Genomic DNA, 17,639 nt, shown 5'->3' with positions numbered 1-17,639 from the left:
AGTTCTAGTAGGGATATGAAAGTGAATGCTCCGTAAGAGAGATGACCAATGGATTTCTCTTTTAATTGTACTAAATTTAAAAGATAGTGCGAGTATGGCCTTTTACTCTGTAGAGACCTTAAATTAATTAATATCAAACGGAAGTTATTGAAAAGGATAGAATTTGATAATTTCAGCGAACTGAGAGCATATTTAAGGAACACCTTCCGCATGTGTTCTCTCGATTGCAAATTCATGGTAAGACGTCCAAATAAATGTTGCATATTCTAATCTACAAGTATTTTAAATGATATTTTTCAAAATATACTATGCGAAATAGGTTTCTCGGACCCGAATTTTCACAACGTTTTTTGTTGATAAATTTTCAATTTTATCGTTTTTGACTTCAAGTGCAAATTTCAAGCCGGCGGAAGAGCAAATATCAGATTCCATAAAAATTAAATTTGTTTGTTTACAAAAAGTCCAATCATGCAGGACTGTATGATCTGAAAATATATTTTCATGATAGATAATTATTGCTGGCTAAAATTTCTCCAGCACACTCTTGCACCGAGCTGTCACTTTGCTCTCTAAATTTTTGACTGATGGATAATGTTTGGCGTTCACTTGGAAAAATTAGGAATAACTATTGAACATTTTTCTGTATGGAATACGGAATATTTTTAATATTCTTTTTATGAATTCGCTTTGTATATAATATTTAGATGGAATTTCGTGTACGTGTTTGAAGTCACTTAATTTTTATCAACACACTAAAATAATTTGAGATTTCACACACACTCCTCCTGCACTTTCAAGCTACGGCGTCTTCTGCATAAGAATGCAAAAAAAGCATTTGGAAGTAACAGGTGGCACAAAATTAATCAGTTATGGAAAGATTTATAATATTTGCAAATATCGTCCTACGGCAATCATATTTGACACTTGTGAGCTAGACAGCTGCAGCATACAAACAGATAAGCAATGGAGCACGGAAGGGTCAAAATAAAGATTTCCGTCATTCAAAATAATTTTTTTTTAGTAAAAAGTTGAATGGTTAATTTTGCGCCACCCGATTAATTTTGTGCCACCCTTATTTTTACAATTCGTGCTTTCGTAATTTAACCGTTGCACTTCGTTTTCAATAGTTCCTTTAGTTTAAATGTCACAAGTGACAAAATTACCAAGCCATTCACTGAATTTTAGCAAACATGTAATTTCTCCTCCTTTTGTTTGTTTTGTTTATTTGTTTTGCATTATTATGGTGCATGACGTGGGCCGGTTGTCAGTATCGCGAAAAATTATTTAACGATTTCCGGAAGGCGCTACCTTCTGTATTTTATTTCAGTTGGAGCAACAGAGCTCAAAGTCCGTGCATGGAAGAGCATTTTCTATGGAAAAAATTCTCGTTCCCATGAATGTATTCGCTTATTAGAGCCTCCGTCTTTGGGAGCTTTCACTCAAGGCAAATTTATTCAAGGTGGTGACTTTCGAACAGCAAAAATATTTTTTAAATTAGAACAGTCAAGGATGAGCGAAGAGAAGAATGGAATGAATGTCAAATAGATAAAATTAGTTTGTCCGCATTCACAACACAACAACTAGCATTTCAAAATTAAAAGCGATTTCCTCTTCTTCCAATTACTCTTCTATATATACGCCTTGCCTTCACTGTATGCATATATCTACCTGCATATGTATATATGTCTATATCTATTTCGATTCTTTTATTCTACTATATACAACAGTTATCCGAACGAAATTACAACAACCATGTGCACAAGTGCGCGCCTGTATAAAAATTATAAACACCTTTCCTACATAAATTTTGTATTTATTCAATGGCTTTAAAACTGTCGCATGTTATTACATATTACACTTCAGCTCACAATGGAAGTTATTGAACGACGATGCCTTTTGATATGCCATAGTCAGAACGAATAATCTGTAATTGCTAAGGTTAACGCCAAATTGTGATTAATTAGTTAGATTTGCACTCACGCGTTCTTGCAGCGCTCATTTAAAAAATTGAAAAGCGTCGTGACTAAATTGTGCGAGCACAATCCAATTTTTATTCAAAAAATACGATTTGATTAGAATAAATACACTCTTGGCATTGATCCTATTGCTGCAATCAGCTCTGTGATATTAATTATTTTCTTAATATATACATTTACATAAAGCACTGCAGCTTCCATGAAAATGTATTTAAATTTGTTGTTGTGCCTTTGGTAAAATACATTTTAAATACAGATCAAAAATATATATTTGTTAAAAACCACTTAAAGAATGCTAAAATATGGTAAATATGAGCATAATTGACTACTGTGAGTTCCTATTCACACTTCCTTTTGTCACAAACTTACAAAATGGCGTCCATTTACAGTGCGAGTAGTATTTGGTACAGTACGAAGCAAAAATTTACATTTAGTCAGCGACGTATTTTGGGAGCACGTGTGTTTTCATAAGGTTTTGTAAAAATATTTTCATTTATAATTTAAAGCTTCATCAAAGGCAAACACTTCTACAAATTATAGGTTGAAGAACTCAATTTATTTTTTTTGGTGCAACTGAAATTAATTCTTATATAGTTTAGACACGAACCTGTGTCAGTTTCCGTGATTGAAAGCACACAGGGTTGCTAACGACCGACTGTGGTACATCACTAAAATGGCAACACATTGTATGTTGCATAGCAACAGAACAATGCTACCACATAACTCTAAATGCTTATTGCACTCAAGAGCAGTAGTTACATTTTTACACTCATTTTTGTGACGCAACTGCCAAATGAGCTGACAAATTAGACATCCTCTCATAAATGAAAACCAAATTAATTCATAGCATTTCTGTTATGGCAGCATTTTTTTGACTTCTTAGAAATAATTTATTTGTTGATTTGATTTAGACTTGTGGCAACTACATCTACTTTTGCTGACAGATGTCAAGTACACAGTGTGCGTGAGCGTGTAGATGGAGTACATTGTTCGCGCTGCACGTATTTAACATCAATTTAAAATAAGCTAGTTGCGGCCAATTCCTTCGAGTTCAATTTTAGCCACTGTATAGATCGGTACAATACTAAAATCTATTGCAGTACGCGATAATTATCAATTTTTGCGCTTTCGATTTCATTCATTGACAGTTTTCATTCACCTTCGTGTGCGTTTCTAGTATACAAGAAAGTAAAAAAAAAAAACTACTAACGTTATCCGTTAGTTACAACCGCCCCGCTCGCTGCAACATCAGTTACAATTTTATGTGCATCTTATAAAATCTAACAGAACGCTTTTCGACGTTATATTCGTTGTGTGGTGATTAGTTGAAGTGTAAGTTAAAATTTTTAACCAAAATTACTCTTGCAAGTGGTTAGTCATCAAATCCGTGAAAGGAAGGTGGATATGGCAATTTTTTTCTACAGGCATTTATTGCCGCACCCTCGTGCCTTGGCGGTAGGCTAGGTGTAGCTATGCAAGCGCTGTGAAAATGTGAAATTGGAATTCCACCCATTTTTTGGTTGTCCATTTTTAGTGTTTGTGCAAGAAATTGAATAAAGAATATAGAAACGAAAAAGAGAGTCGAGCTATATAAAAGGAGAGAGGTAGAATGTGAGAGGAAATGTAATTGAAAAGGAAACGAAAGCGTCTCACGCTAAAGTGGCGCAGCGTCGCATTTTTGACGTTTATCTTTGATTGTGCTGTGTGTGATATGTATATAATAGTGGGTAAGATACCTGCGGGACGATATACTTTAATTGGTAGTTAACTGTGTTTTGTTAGCTCATTTGCGATGGTGTTTCGTTTATTAAGCTTTGAAAATCAAGCGATAGTATACTGGTATATGTTTATACATACATAGATAAAATATACATTTAGTTTGATGAAAAAATGACCCTGATATCTTTGCCGCGTGACATGATTTTTAGCTGAATGTCAATGTACCGGCATTTTTTGTTTATTTTCTACTGCAGCCAGTGTTGCCAGAACAACTGCTCTAAATCAGTAGCTAATTAAAATAGAATGTTTAGTTCGTGAATGAGCAGAGAACAGCGGTAATATATTTAAATGTATGATTAATGGATTAAACAATAGCCATTGCATAGGTGAAAAAGCTGAGTATACAGTTTACAGAACGTCAGCCAAAAGGAGTCAATGACAATAAATAGGACTCAGTACTCATAATTTAAGAGCAGATTGCAGTTTTTTTAACCGTTCAATAGAGATTAACAAAAAACACAAATATTGCTTTTATATTACAAATTACAAGAGAATTTCTTCAAGAGATTGAAAGTCAGAAGTAACATAAAATAATGCTAATAACTTAAGAGGTTAGGGTTAGACGCCTGAAAAAATGATGATGTTCAATAATATTTTTTTGCTGGTCAAATGCTTTATTTTTCAAAACTAAAAACATAGCATTAATTCATCATGTTTCGACTTGACTTAAGCAAAATTTCCAAAAAAAAAAATTAATTATTGTAAAAGTTACCGCTGTTTATTTGGAGCTCGTTTCACCAGAAGTCCCTTGCGGTGATCATCACAAGTCCTTGGAGATTTAGCTCAAATCAATCGGACAAGAGAAATTAGTTTTATTAATAGATAATCTTATGCCGGATCGATTTTGTTTTTTTTTAATTAACAATAGGGCGACCTCAGAAAATAGTTTTCAGATTTTCGAAAAAAAAACCGACAATTGTTTAACAAAAATTGAAATTTTGAAAAAAAATCCTTTAATCACGCACGAGATTTTTGTTTTTCAAAAGCAGTATAAATTTTATTGAAATCTACCAAGCGGTTTTTAAGTTACAGTGATCACCAGTTCAAAAAACATAGTTTTGAGAAAAACGCATGTAAATTTTAGCTACTTGCTCTCGAACGCTCCGGAGCGCCCGAGCGCCCTTTATTAATTGTTGAATAACTCGCAAAGTATTTGTTGGATTCACTTCAAATTTTCACACAATATTTTTAAGATATTATACTTTAGGAAAATGCAAAAAAATCAATTTTTTCTTTTTGAAAATTCTGATTACCCCTAACCCCTTAAATATTTTATGACTATCAAATATAGCTGTAAGAAAAAAAAAAAATGTTTCATACATCCGCAAACTTCCTTTGAAAATAAAAAACCATTTTCTAATTACAAACATAGGTTTTTATCAAAAAAGTGTTCCCCGGTTTCAGTAGCCTCTCTGCTTTATATGCATTTATTTTAAATTTGTTAATATTGTTGGCACGGAAATAGATACTTAGCATATTTCTGGCATACCGTTGGTAAAATAATCGAAGCATTCATTAATTCTATATTGTGCACGTTATTCACGAAGTAGGTGGTATGTCGTGTCCGTGTTTATGAATATTCATTATTTAATTAAAATGTAATTCTCGCCCAATTAGCTCGGTGAATTTCCAACGATCAACAGATGAGTTCAATGGAAACGTTGGAACCGTTTTCTGGGTGAATATTTGTGACTTGAACCTATGACCGTTTTTGCATTATCTCTTTGTTTAGATTGATTGAATTCTCTACATCCGAGCCTCTTTGTGCATATCCTTTGCTGCTGGCCGAACTAGGTTATTTATTTTTGTGCGTCCATACATATGTACACGTTTTTCTCTTCCATTTAGTCAATGGCCACCAATAAAATATAAGTTTTCAAATAAACAGCTCTTATTTGAGTTAAGTACTCTCTACTAGGTAAAGCAAAGAATTCGAATTCAATACAATAATTGTCCCACCGCAATAATAGTAATTTGAACCAGGATTTCGTTATGTTTAACGACAGAATTTGCTCGCCCTCTTTAGGATTATGGAATAAACATAAAATTTTTTCTACTCAAAATTCAATTAAATATGTTTAAAGGCCGTCCGTTTATATCTAGACGAGATGACCAGCAGTTCCGATATCTGGCCTTGGCTTTTAGTGCAATTATATGTCGGAATATGGAGCTTAACAAACTGTTGGACATAGAATTTAGTTTGCAAATCGATTTGAATTATATTGAATTATTATTGAACACAACTTTTTATATGAAATTGCGTTAAAAATTTAAAATTTGAAGGCTCCTGTTACCTGTAATCGTTGTAGGCTCGTGTTATGTACCAGTCAATAATTATGATTTCCTCTATGTTTTGGTTCATTGTTTTCATCAATGCATTCATCCTCATTGTGTCGCCTTCAATGATGCAATAAAAAGGTTTCTGAATATGAATATGGTTTTGTTCAACGCACAATTGAGTCGGCGCCTGATGCAACATCGGCTAAACCAATTTCGTCATCGATTGTTTATCAACAATAGGTATTGCTAAAGGAAATATCACAGCCTCAAGCACAATTTATTGCCATTAAAAGTGCAATTAAAGTGACTGATGAATAATTTGGCGTTATGTTGCTGTAAGAGGATACTGACTTTGAAATAAATAAAAAATTATGTATGCTGGTGGTTGAAAAAATTATGTATCCTGGTGGTTGGAGAGACTTTAAGATGCTTGTTGTTGTAGTAGCATAAAAATTCCCCATGCATGTACAGGGAATGCTGCTGGAGTGGCAGTCCTCGACCGGATATATATTCGGGTCGTTCCGGTAACATAGAATGAACTGTCGTGGGATGCTTGTTTTACTTTATTATTAAGCCAAATGGTGTTTCTTTCAAGCCATTCATACTTAAGGGGGACATCTCCTCCAGACAACGAGGTTTCTCAATCATTTTTTTTTGCGAAAAAATGAGAGTACTTATTAAATATATATATCTTAAAATAAATTACATATATAATGTAATAAAAAAACAATGGCGGCGCTACAGCTGCTCAAACGTGGCTCCTTTAATTTGCGCCGTGGAAAGTATAGGCTCTTGTAATCAACTGAAATCAACCAGACATAATTTTTCTGTAAAATAAGCTATTCCGCTTTGCACTTACCTATTTTTAACGAAAAAAGATTATAAGGAAATAAAAAAATTACACTTTTTATAACCAAATTGATCAAAACAATATTTTTAGTGACAATTAATATAAAATTTGATGTACATACATGCAAAAGCCAATATTTTAAAGAATATTCCTGTTAAGTTGTTATCTTGATTACTTTTTGAGTTATATATGACAACGCGAAAAAATAGGTATTTCGAGAAAACCGCGAAAAAATACTTTATAGGGACTTTTTTGACTTTCTATTAAGCTTAAAACTTTGAAAAGATATTGTTTAGATTATAAATGTATTTTTAGAGCAAAAAAAAAAAAGAAATGGAAAATTTAAAAGTGCTGGAGGAGCTGCCTTCCTTAAAGACAAAGAATCTGACTTTTATAAGATTTTCTCTTTGATATATTTTACACTGCTATTTATATTAAAATATAAATATAAAAATAAGAACAAAGTCAAATTTATCTAATCGTATATATATATATATATGTATATATAATATATAATTGATTTGCTGTTCGCTAGTGTCGCTAAAACTCGAGAACGGCTGGACCGGTTAGGCTTTGAATTATTTGTGAAAGACCAGGGAAAGTTTAGAAGGTGAATAAATAGGAAAAAAAAACAGAAATAGTAAAAACAACAATTTTTCCGCATAGAAACTATTCCTACCTGTCAAACATTTGATGTACGTCCATCGTTCATAAATCAAATTAAATTTAAAAGTGAATGTAATTAAAAAAGTTCTGCTTTTTTCATTTGTTTTCGAAATTTGGCATTTGATATTGACAACCAACAATTTCTGATCGCAACCATAATATTATACATACAAACAACAAATGCATATGCCGATCTTTAATTCCTCTAAAGACAAATGGTGCATGCATTCCTTCTTCCTTTTCTTTGAGATAGTGTCGTTTACCATTACATGCGGGAAAGCTTTCTTTACTTTGTTGATTTCTTATGATAGCGACACTACAGGTATTTACGCGAGAACTTTCCTTACTTTAATTATCTACAATTTTAAAAGGAGAAGAAAACCTGACTTAGGTCGTCGAAGTCAATTAAATGTGCGAAGAGCTACCTCACGTACTAACCGCACTGATGACGAGCGGTGGAGACAGATAATGAAAATAGTCGTATTGGTATGTCAGAATTGGCTTAGAATGCAATGAGTTCGTGCACATCAAAAACACCCACAACGAGCACGACACAATAATATTGAGCGATCTCGCAGACGCAAGCTCCTGGAACGAGCAGTATTTGACTACGATCCAGGAATATACATACATATTATTGTGCCGACAAATCAATACCAATTAGGGAAATGACAATCATTTGTAAGTACTGTATGAGGGAAGTGATTCTAAACATTTCTTGACCAACATTCAAGAATATAACAATCTATTTAACCTTGAGGCGGTACGAAGTTTGGCGGGTCAGTTAGCATTTTAATAAATATAAACTAAAGTCTAACATTTACATATATTCATTTCGTTCCCTTAGTATTAAAATAGCCTATACATTTTTTGATGTTTCGAGAAAATTAATTTCAAACTTTTTGTCGAAAGTAGCTCTCACTCAAATTTCGTTATGTCTGTAAATATTTATTATTTTTTGACTGACGTTTTGACCCACTTTGTGGAACTAGAATTTGACAAAATTTTGACCACATTTAAAATCGACGATGGAGAATCCAAAAATTCAATAAAAAAATAATAGCCTATGAGCACATAGGCTATTGTTATACTAAGGGGACGATATATTGCTTGTCGTTATAAGTAAACTGGGATTTTTTCATTTGTGGAATACCCTGGGCCCTTTTCCATATTAATATCCTTTGGAATAACACAATAAATCAATTTTCACTACTCAGCCTTTTGTTTTCGCGCTCGTTTAGTTTTTCTTCGTCATTCTTCAACCCCCTCGACCGGTTTGTAGTTTCAAATAGCTGTTAGGCATCTAAATAAAAAAATTACATTTATCAAGTGAACTTTGATTTATTTCGTTGCTTTATTAGTACTTACTTTATAACAAACGACAAACTTAAAAGGTTTATAGAATTTTTATTATGTCGAATTGAAAAAAGAAATTAGTTGAATACTTTCATTTGACAATTATCTTGGTTTCAGAGTTTATTTTAAAGCACCTGCTGATAATTATCATCACAAATTATTAACCTTAAGCATTCGTGTACTTGCAAAGTAGGGGGAATTTCTTACTCGCAACAATTTACCAGCAACAAAAACTGTTAACAAAAAGCGCATTCAAATTTATACAAATAAACGAATTATCCTTCAAAAGCTTTCAAAATTGAAATAAACAAATTAAATATGCAAGAAATAAGTAAATATTCCATTTGTCAAGTTTTTGCAGTAATTTTCCTAAAACACCAAATGCGCATTGCTCTATTTTACATTTTCGTATGTAAGCAAGAAGTCAATCAGCTGTAGGTGAATTTGCATATTTGGCGCCCGAGTACTCGTACCTACTAGTTTGGATATATTATATGTATTTATTTCTCTTTGCGAGCGAACATTTGACAATTCATCAGAATTTTGTTGGCACGAAATGTGTTAATGAAAACGTAAGCGATTATAGCGCTGTAGAGAACTTTTAAACTCGTATGGAATATCCAATACGATTTTCGGTTGTCATTCTTGGCTTACTGCCAATAACAAACTATAGCGAAAAAGCCTTAAAAATTAAGAACAATTAAATACAAGTCCATTATTTGTATTGCTTACGACAATTTGAACGCTATCAGCATATTTACTTTTCATGGAATGTTGCATGGAGGAAATACCATCAATAAAATTTTAAAGAAAATCTAAGGATTAGGACGCATGAAAACAGATAGACGTACCTATAAATTGATCATCAATCACAAACTTAGGCTGACAGAAATTTCAAAAATGTTGACAAGAAAGTGCGGGAAGGTTTGAATGTTAAGGATCGAATATTTGAAAAAAATATCAACGTGAAATTTATTTATGTAGTAGAAAAATTATGTTAATTATTATTTTACGCCGTTTAAACTTGATATCATTTATTTTCTTTTGTTTTTAAATTTTTAGTGTACGCTTACAATTTGTGAAATCGAGATGGAGTGAGAGTGAGATTTTTAGAGTCTAGAGCTCAAAAATTTAGGGTATTTTCAGGATTTTTTTTTTTACAATAAAAAAAAGAAAAACGATATTTAAATTGTTTAGGCTTTTTATTTAACTTCTTTTACATACAAAAATGAAAATTTTAATTTTAATAATTTAAAAAATGGCGCTGGAGTTAACCCTCCCGAAAAATTTGACCTGGACGGGGTTGTCTATTTTTGCTCTTCTATTTATCTGAAACACAAAAACCAAAAAACGTTTTAATCAGTATGACTGCAGCTATGAACCGTACTAGAATAAAAAAAAATTGATGGCGCGGTTTTGAATTTGACACTCTAAAAATCAGGTTTTTTTTTCAGATTTTTTAATTAAAAAAGTACGAAATAATTGAAATTATAATATGAATCTAGTACAATTGATGTTGTGAACAACATATTAAAATTTCAGAGGATTCCAGGCCGCAGATAAATGAGTTTAAAGTTTGAGGTATAGGAGCGCCCGGGCCGCTCTCGGCGCTGTATAAGCTATAATATTGGGAATTTCTGCATGAATATTTCACAGTATATTCTTAAGCTACTAAAAATAAATAAATAATTGGCGCGTACACTTCTGTTAGATGTTTGGCCGAGCTCCTCCTCCTATTTGTGGTGTGCGTCTTGATGTTGTTCCACAAATGGAGGGACCTACAGTTTCAAGCCGACTCCGAACGGCAGATATTTTTATGAGGAGCTTTTTCATGGCAGAAATACACTCGGAGGTTTGCCATTGCCTGCCGAGGGGCGACCGCTATTAGAAAAATGTCGGCCGCTGTAGCCGAATGGGTTGGTGCGTGATTACCATTCGGAATTCACAGAGAGGTCGTTGGTTCGAATCTCGGTGAAAGCAAAATTCTTAAGCTACTATACTTTCGAAATATCGGAAAAACAAAAAATCGATTTTTTTAAACATTTCTAGACCACTGGGCCCCCTTAAGCAGACAAATTGCGTGGTACATAAACACTTTTTTGAAATTATTTAATTCATCAAAATTATTTTAGAATCAAAATTATTTAATTCATTAAAATTATTTAATTCATTAAAAAAAGGAAGCATGCTGCCCATTTTCGATTGCAATCACATCATAAAATTAAAGTTTAGTTTTACTAAACCCCAGAACAGGTATTTGAAGCAACTTATTCAATAAGTGGTTCATATAAAATTCATAGATTTGCATTTTTCAAGCTTAGAGAGAGTGGTTAGAGGTAGGAGGAGTGAACAACGAGTATTGCCACTTTTCTACGAGTATGGAAAATCCAGCTGTTGATTGCATAAGCCTAATGAGGGATGGAGATTTGCGAATAGGCGTGGTTTTTATTAATTGTGTGAGCTTTGTGGTTTTGGGACTCCATGGAACGAGTTTTGTCTGTATAGGGAAGAACGAGGTGGTTGTTGCTTCTGATACAATATACAGCACGTAATTGAGCCAGTAATCCATAAGTTTAAGATGAGTAGGAGTAGGAGTGACCTTCTACATCTGAGTACGGGACCGGAGCTGCCGGCTTTCCCACCAAGCGTAGGAATTTGTTCCTCGCTGATGGAAGGTTATACCGCCTTGTCTCGGACGACAGAGTCTGGTTAGCGAAAATAGGGGGTACCAAGTCCAGAACAAGAAGTCTAGGACAGTGGGTGAATGTTGTCGTTTGGAGAGAAGTTGCTGTGCTAGAGTTAAAGTTATTCGCATCACTTTCCGATTAACTAACCCCCCATGTTCCACGTAGGAACTACTACACGAGGCAACTGAAGCTCTTCGCCTGCAAATGACAGAGTTTGGGCACTGATAATGGCATTCGAGGGTCGTAAGCTTTGGAAAGGGGGCAACAGACTCTCGATGATTGTCGTTTAATGTCTCTGTACACTGTTCGATCTAGTGGTTGTAGTCGTGTTTGGTTCTGCATCTCGTCAGGAAGAATGTGGTAATAAGCTTATCTTAAAACTTAGTAACAAATCCGTTATGAAGTGCAGAATTGTATGGCATTGAGAATATCTTTGCTTTTGAGAAGCGTAGGCGCATATGGAAAGGTGAAAATATAAGGCCTTAGCATAAATCATTCCCAAGCTTGTGAGGTTAAATGAAAACCCAATCTAAATAAACTAAATGCATTGGATTTTTCATTGTATCCACTTATAAAGTTATGAGCGTATTTATAGTTCTTTCATGAAAAATACGCCTCAAAATATTTGCTCTATGAGATTAGAGCAAACAATTTAATTGATTTACTTTATAATTTCACAGTGATTACGTATTTCTAATACTTAAAGAGCACAAATATTATTTTTTGATTTCAATTCGAAGCAAGCCAGCATTGCACTATTGTGACTTTTGTAACTTGTCATTCGAATTGATCAACTACTCGTAATCACTTCAGAATTTCTGACTCTTCAAACAAAAGGTGAGTCGATTATATAAGGTTCTCTGCTCAATTATTTACGGCTTGGTAAATAAAATTTCATTATGATGTACAATCAAGTTTTGTCAACGGATAGAAAAATAATATCCGGTAGTGGTTTTAAATAGTAAACAAAATGTTCGTTTGTATTTTCTATAATATTTACTAAAAATCGGCAGGTGTGGCATCAAGTTGCAGTTTGATGCAAAAATAAATATTTGTTCACTAATTTTGCAGTTGGTGAAGAAGGTGCATCCTTTGGTGAAATTGCATGTTGTTTATTTAATAAACTATAAATTAAGTACACCTTAAAGATTTATTCTATTTGTTATTTAAAACTGTTTAATCAGTTTGTTTTGTAATATGCAAATTGGCATAACAAAAAGTAAACTCCTAAATTATAACATTAAAAAGTGTTGTGTTTTTTTTTTTCACGTACCGCCGCAGTCCATAAATTTGCGTCAGTTGCGTGTAATTAAGGATTCCTTGCGCGCACATGAACTGGCTGGACACACCTTGGGGGTTTTTACTTCTTCATGCTACATAACATATGTATGTATGTACATACCTATATCCGCTTCGCTAGCAAATAAGCTGGTGTCACGCAGTGAATCCTAAAAAGTTCGCTAACATATTTGCAGGTATATAACTTTTAATTCTAGTTAGTTGTAGCGGTTGTCCACTATGGGACACACTCAGGCTCATGGCATATTATGATAAACTCGTTTGTTCGATTGTAATATTAAAGAGGTTTCAATAAGGGAATAACACAACTTTTGCAAAGCCCAACCAGAGAAGTTTCGATGCTTCAAATTGTCTAGAAGCTTCACTTCTTGAGCTAATTTTATCTTGTAAGGGCCAAGATCATTGCGCGAAATTTGCCACAATGTGGGCATATACCTAGGTTCTCAGTTCCTGTGGGCGGCGTGGAATTGACTGAACTAAACCCGTTAATTTCGGTGCTTTGACTAGCGCGTAGTCACATTGGCAACGAAAAATTTATTAATGATTGGAATTTTTACACAAATGCAGCTTTAGCCTGTGTGGTGGATTGCTAATTATGACTGAAAATTGGCGTACGCGCTCTTGAAGCTGTGTCCACGCTGAATTTCAGTACTAATCATTTCCAAATTTTGACGTTTTCACATTGCCAGTTCATAAAAAATGTGTAAGCAACGCTTGTATTTCAATGCAGATTTTTGCAAGATTTTACCAAGGGAACTGGTCTGGATGAGGGTCAAAAGAGTATGAGTTCGAAGTGCAAACCGCGAAGTTATCTAATCTAATCAAATAACAATCTGAGATGTAATACCGTACAGCAAACCGTATACATATGGCCAACCCCTATGTATTCTGAAAGAGCCTTGTACATATTATTTAACACCCAATTATACTTTACTCAGTTTTTCTCGATCAATTTGTAGCAGAAGTAGAAGTTAATATCTACTCCGACAGCTATGCGGAAATTGGGACCTTTGATCTTTGATTTTGGACTCTGAACTGGTAGGGGAATCCCTAACCTCACTTTCATCTGGGTGCCTGGTCACAGTGGCATTGTAGAAAACTTCTAAGCAGTTAAATTAGCTAGTCATGCGTCCTGTGAGATAATTTCCTCGCGAAGTGAGAGGATTAGGGGACCCCCTTGACTACTTGTAGTATGCTTCTGGAAACGTCTTCGCGTCAACTCGGCGAGGGCTGGACAAGTACATAAACTTGTAAGCTCGCCTGATCCTTCTGCCCACGGATGCATTAGAGGCGCTCGAGAGATCCTCCAAAGTTAACCTCGGCTCAAATTTTGTGGGTGCCCTTACATGGCATTGTCTGCGAGGCGTGCATGTTGTGAGACTCGGCATTACTTCGAGCTCTTTTTTCGTCAGCTGCATGAGGTGGAATAAACTCAGCATATTGTTGTTATTGTAACCACATAAACATTCACCTTAAATATTTGGGGAGTGCTGCTGGACTGACAGTTCTTGGCCGGAAATAGATTCGTTCCACTAACGTAAAACCGACCGTAGCCTTTTTGCTTCCGCCGCGCTATGATTTAGGCATCTTAGCTCTCCCTTCTTTGGTACGCCTACTGATATAGCAGACTTTGATATTATCCCCCCTGATGAACTTCGTTAGCAGAAACGGTTAAAACAACCATAATTTACTCATCCTACTCTCATATACTCGCATCCACAGAGTGGTTAAAGATAAATCTCACTCTAGTCGTCCGATCACTGAAAAAGTCAATAATTGAGAAAGACAAAAATTGAGGAAGCCCGAGACTTAAGTATACAAGACTTGGAAACTAAACTTCCATCATATTTATGAACCATTTACAAAAATGTAGATATAAAAAGAAACTAGAATTAAAAAAAAAATGAGTGAAAATTGAATGAACCGACGTTTCACTTGAATTTTTGAGACGAAGGACCCAAAATGGTATCCAAATCGAGGTTATCGTCAAGGGAGGTAGTTTGGTGGGATCGGAAGTATATTTTATATTGCGAGCTATTACTGCCTGATCACACAATCATTTTTGATCTATACTACCCATAATTGGTGATACCAGAATAAACAATTCGATTCTATGTAGTGACGAGAATTGCTCACAAGGAATTGTGTCGTCTGCATTATGACAACCGCAGATCACTTACTTAAAAAAAGCTACAAAATCTGATAGCCGGGAAGTTCTTATGCATCCGCCATATATTTCAGTTCACAGACTTTCGTTTTTTTTAATTTCTGCAAAACTCTTATTGGTATAAAGTTGAATTTAATAGAAATCGGCCAAAAGTATTTGTACCAGATTTTTGCTCTGAAAACTTAGAAGCTCTGCGCAGATGATTGAATAGCTACATAGCTCCATCTGGAAAATGAAAAAAGTTCATTGATAAAAATGTCACATATTTGCTTTTATTAAGTTTATTAAAAAAAATAGTCGTGTTACCCAAATTGTTAGAATACCCGATAAGTTTGAATGTTAAATGGCATGCCATTGCGGACATGTGTTAGATGAGAGTGCATGTTGTGTCGAAATTTGCATAAAATCTCTTTGCCTACACTGGGCGATTTCTTATCTTTGAGGCTTGGCAGTAACATTAAATAAACAGTTTGCGCACACACATACGCAGGATAAGCACTTATTGGCGCAGATAAGATAGCGTTGGAGTGGGTCTGTACAACTAACTAATTAAATTTGTGTGTGTGTGTGTGTGTGTAGAGTAGGCACGTCATTTGCGTTGTCCACTTTTACTTAATCTTAATTGAGTGCACCTAAAAATATAGGCTCTCTCCTACACTACTGCTATTATTCTGTCTTCCATACATGCACTATATATATTTATACACTGGTATCTGCACATAGTCACCCGGCCAAATTAAGAAACGTGTCAGCGGCGCATCGATTACATATTTTGGTTTCTAAATATGTGACAGCCGAAAAAATACAAGCAAAAAAATATACCAAAAGGCAATAAAGAATTCTTGTTCAAGTAAATAGGTATGAAAATTTATAATGAATGCAAGCTGAATTCATTCAGTGCCGAAGTACAGTGCATCGTTTCTATACAAATTGTTGAAAGAAATAGACAGTTGGTTCTACGTTACCGGAACGAGCTGGATTTAAATCTGAATAAAGATCTGTTAGCCAAGCCTTTGATTTTAATTAGTTTTCATAAAAGCGTGAAGCACGACGTCAACCACAAAAGCACGTAACACAGGTATGGTAGGTTTAAGAATGGTAGATTACAGGGTTTGGCCAATAATGATAGATTTCAAGGTTTGCTCTTTAACTATGGTGAAAAACAAAATTGTGAGGGGACTTCGGCTGCCATGTCGTAGGTCGACTGCCGAATTCTGCACTATCATTTCACACTCGTCCAATCAATCGTTGTTCAAATGTCAACGAACCAACATGAGAGAAGGTTGTGTTAATTTTTTTTTCGTATATTTCGTATATTACTAACATAATGTTATCGCTAGCCGAAATTTTTACAATCATTTCACACATTTTCACGCAAATCGTCCAATAAGTCGTTTTTCAGACGGTAACGAAGTGTCATTGGTTGATTTTTTTCGTATATCACCACTAATCTCAGTTATTTTGTAAAAATACCCCAAGTGACGTCAGCTCATCAGCTGATTCTGTCAAATTTGCTCAAAGCCGAATAAGGGTATGTTAAAGAGCTCACCTTTAATATATGTTCACCATGGAGTTTGGCTATACGAAGCAAAATTATGAGATTAACTTCGGTTGCCACGTCACCGGGTATTCGGCACCTGATTCTGCCCGCTTATTTCACACGTATTAACACACTCGTCCAATCAGTCGACAGTCGCTCAGACGGCAAGGAAGTAACGTGAGTAAAGGTTGCGTGGACTTTTCTTATATCACCAAAACAGTTTGAGTTTGTAGTAAACAAATCGTTGTCGCATCTCCTTTTACGTCAGTAAATCAACTGATTCCTTCAAAATCGCTGAGCGTCGGCTAACGGTTTGATGTTGGCTACATCTTCTAAATTGTTTTCACCATGTGGAAAGTTTACCTAAGTTATGTAAAATTATGTCTGACGGCTAAAATCGTTTTAAGAATTGTCAGTGCAGCAGCATTCCTTAAAAATTTATGTTTAAGTTGGCGGTGTGATAAACCTGAATATTTTATAACCCTATAGGTATAAGTGAGATCTTTTTACAGATCAGCCAGCACTACCTAAGCTAATCTAAAGGAAAAAAAATGTTTCTGTTTTTGTTATGTACTAAAAACATACCAAGTTGTTAAAAATTATTTTTGCTATAATTTGTAAAACAACTTTATCATGAAGTAAACCAGTTTTGAAAATTTTAAATGGTTTTTCTAGAAACTACCGCCACCAGTATAATTTGTACAAATTTTATTCGATAGATACTCCGCTCGGTGACAAATTACGGTTTCTATGAGCAAATTGAAGTCTTTCTTCATACAATTTAATTTTCTTTTTTCAAACTGCTCAGTAAAGGGCCTTTCTAAAGGTGCGTCTAGATGTTGCTTTAAGACAAAACATGTCAAGTTTAGATTCTTGGAGATATAAAAAATATCATCAATTAAATGTCCACCATGAGCACGTCTGTAGGTAAAATCCGCCAAACAGTCGATTCATGAATGCCTAATTATAGAGAACGTCAAGATGTGGATGTTGGAGGTTGTTCAGTAACACTTTGCATTACAATAGCAATACTCCCAGC

The 17,639-nt window shown here is 34.5% G+C and overlaps 1 protein-coding gene across 2 annotated transcripts in view; it reads left to right on the top strand.

The window, feature by feature from the left end:
• Positions 1 to 2,934: 2,934 nt before the first annotated feature.
• Positions 2,935 to 17,639, top strand: part of LOC128855111 (elongation of very long chain fatty acids protein 7) — an 82,456-nt gene continuing 67,751 nt past the window's right edge. The window contains exon 1 of one of the 2 annotated variants that reach the window (XM_054089747.1): positions 2,935 to 3,308. The gene's annotated coding sequence lies outside the window, so the exon portion shown is untranslated. Of the gene's footprint in view, positions 3,309 to 3,684; positions 3,704 to 17,639 lie in introns of those variants that run through there. The other variant, XM_054089750.1, reaches the window with a different exon arrangement.

Source organism: Anastrepha ludens, chromosome 2 (assembly GCF_028408465.1).
Source record: "Anastrepha ludens isolate Willacy chromosome 2, idAnaLude1.1, whole genome shotgun sequence".
NCBI classification, from domain to species: Eukaryota; Metazoa; Arthropoda; class Insecta; order Diptera; family Tephritidae; genus Anastrepha; species Anastrepha ludens.
This window is presented reverse-complemented; position numbering and strand designations above follow the sequence as displayed.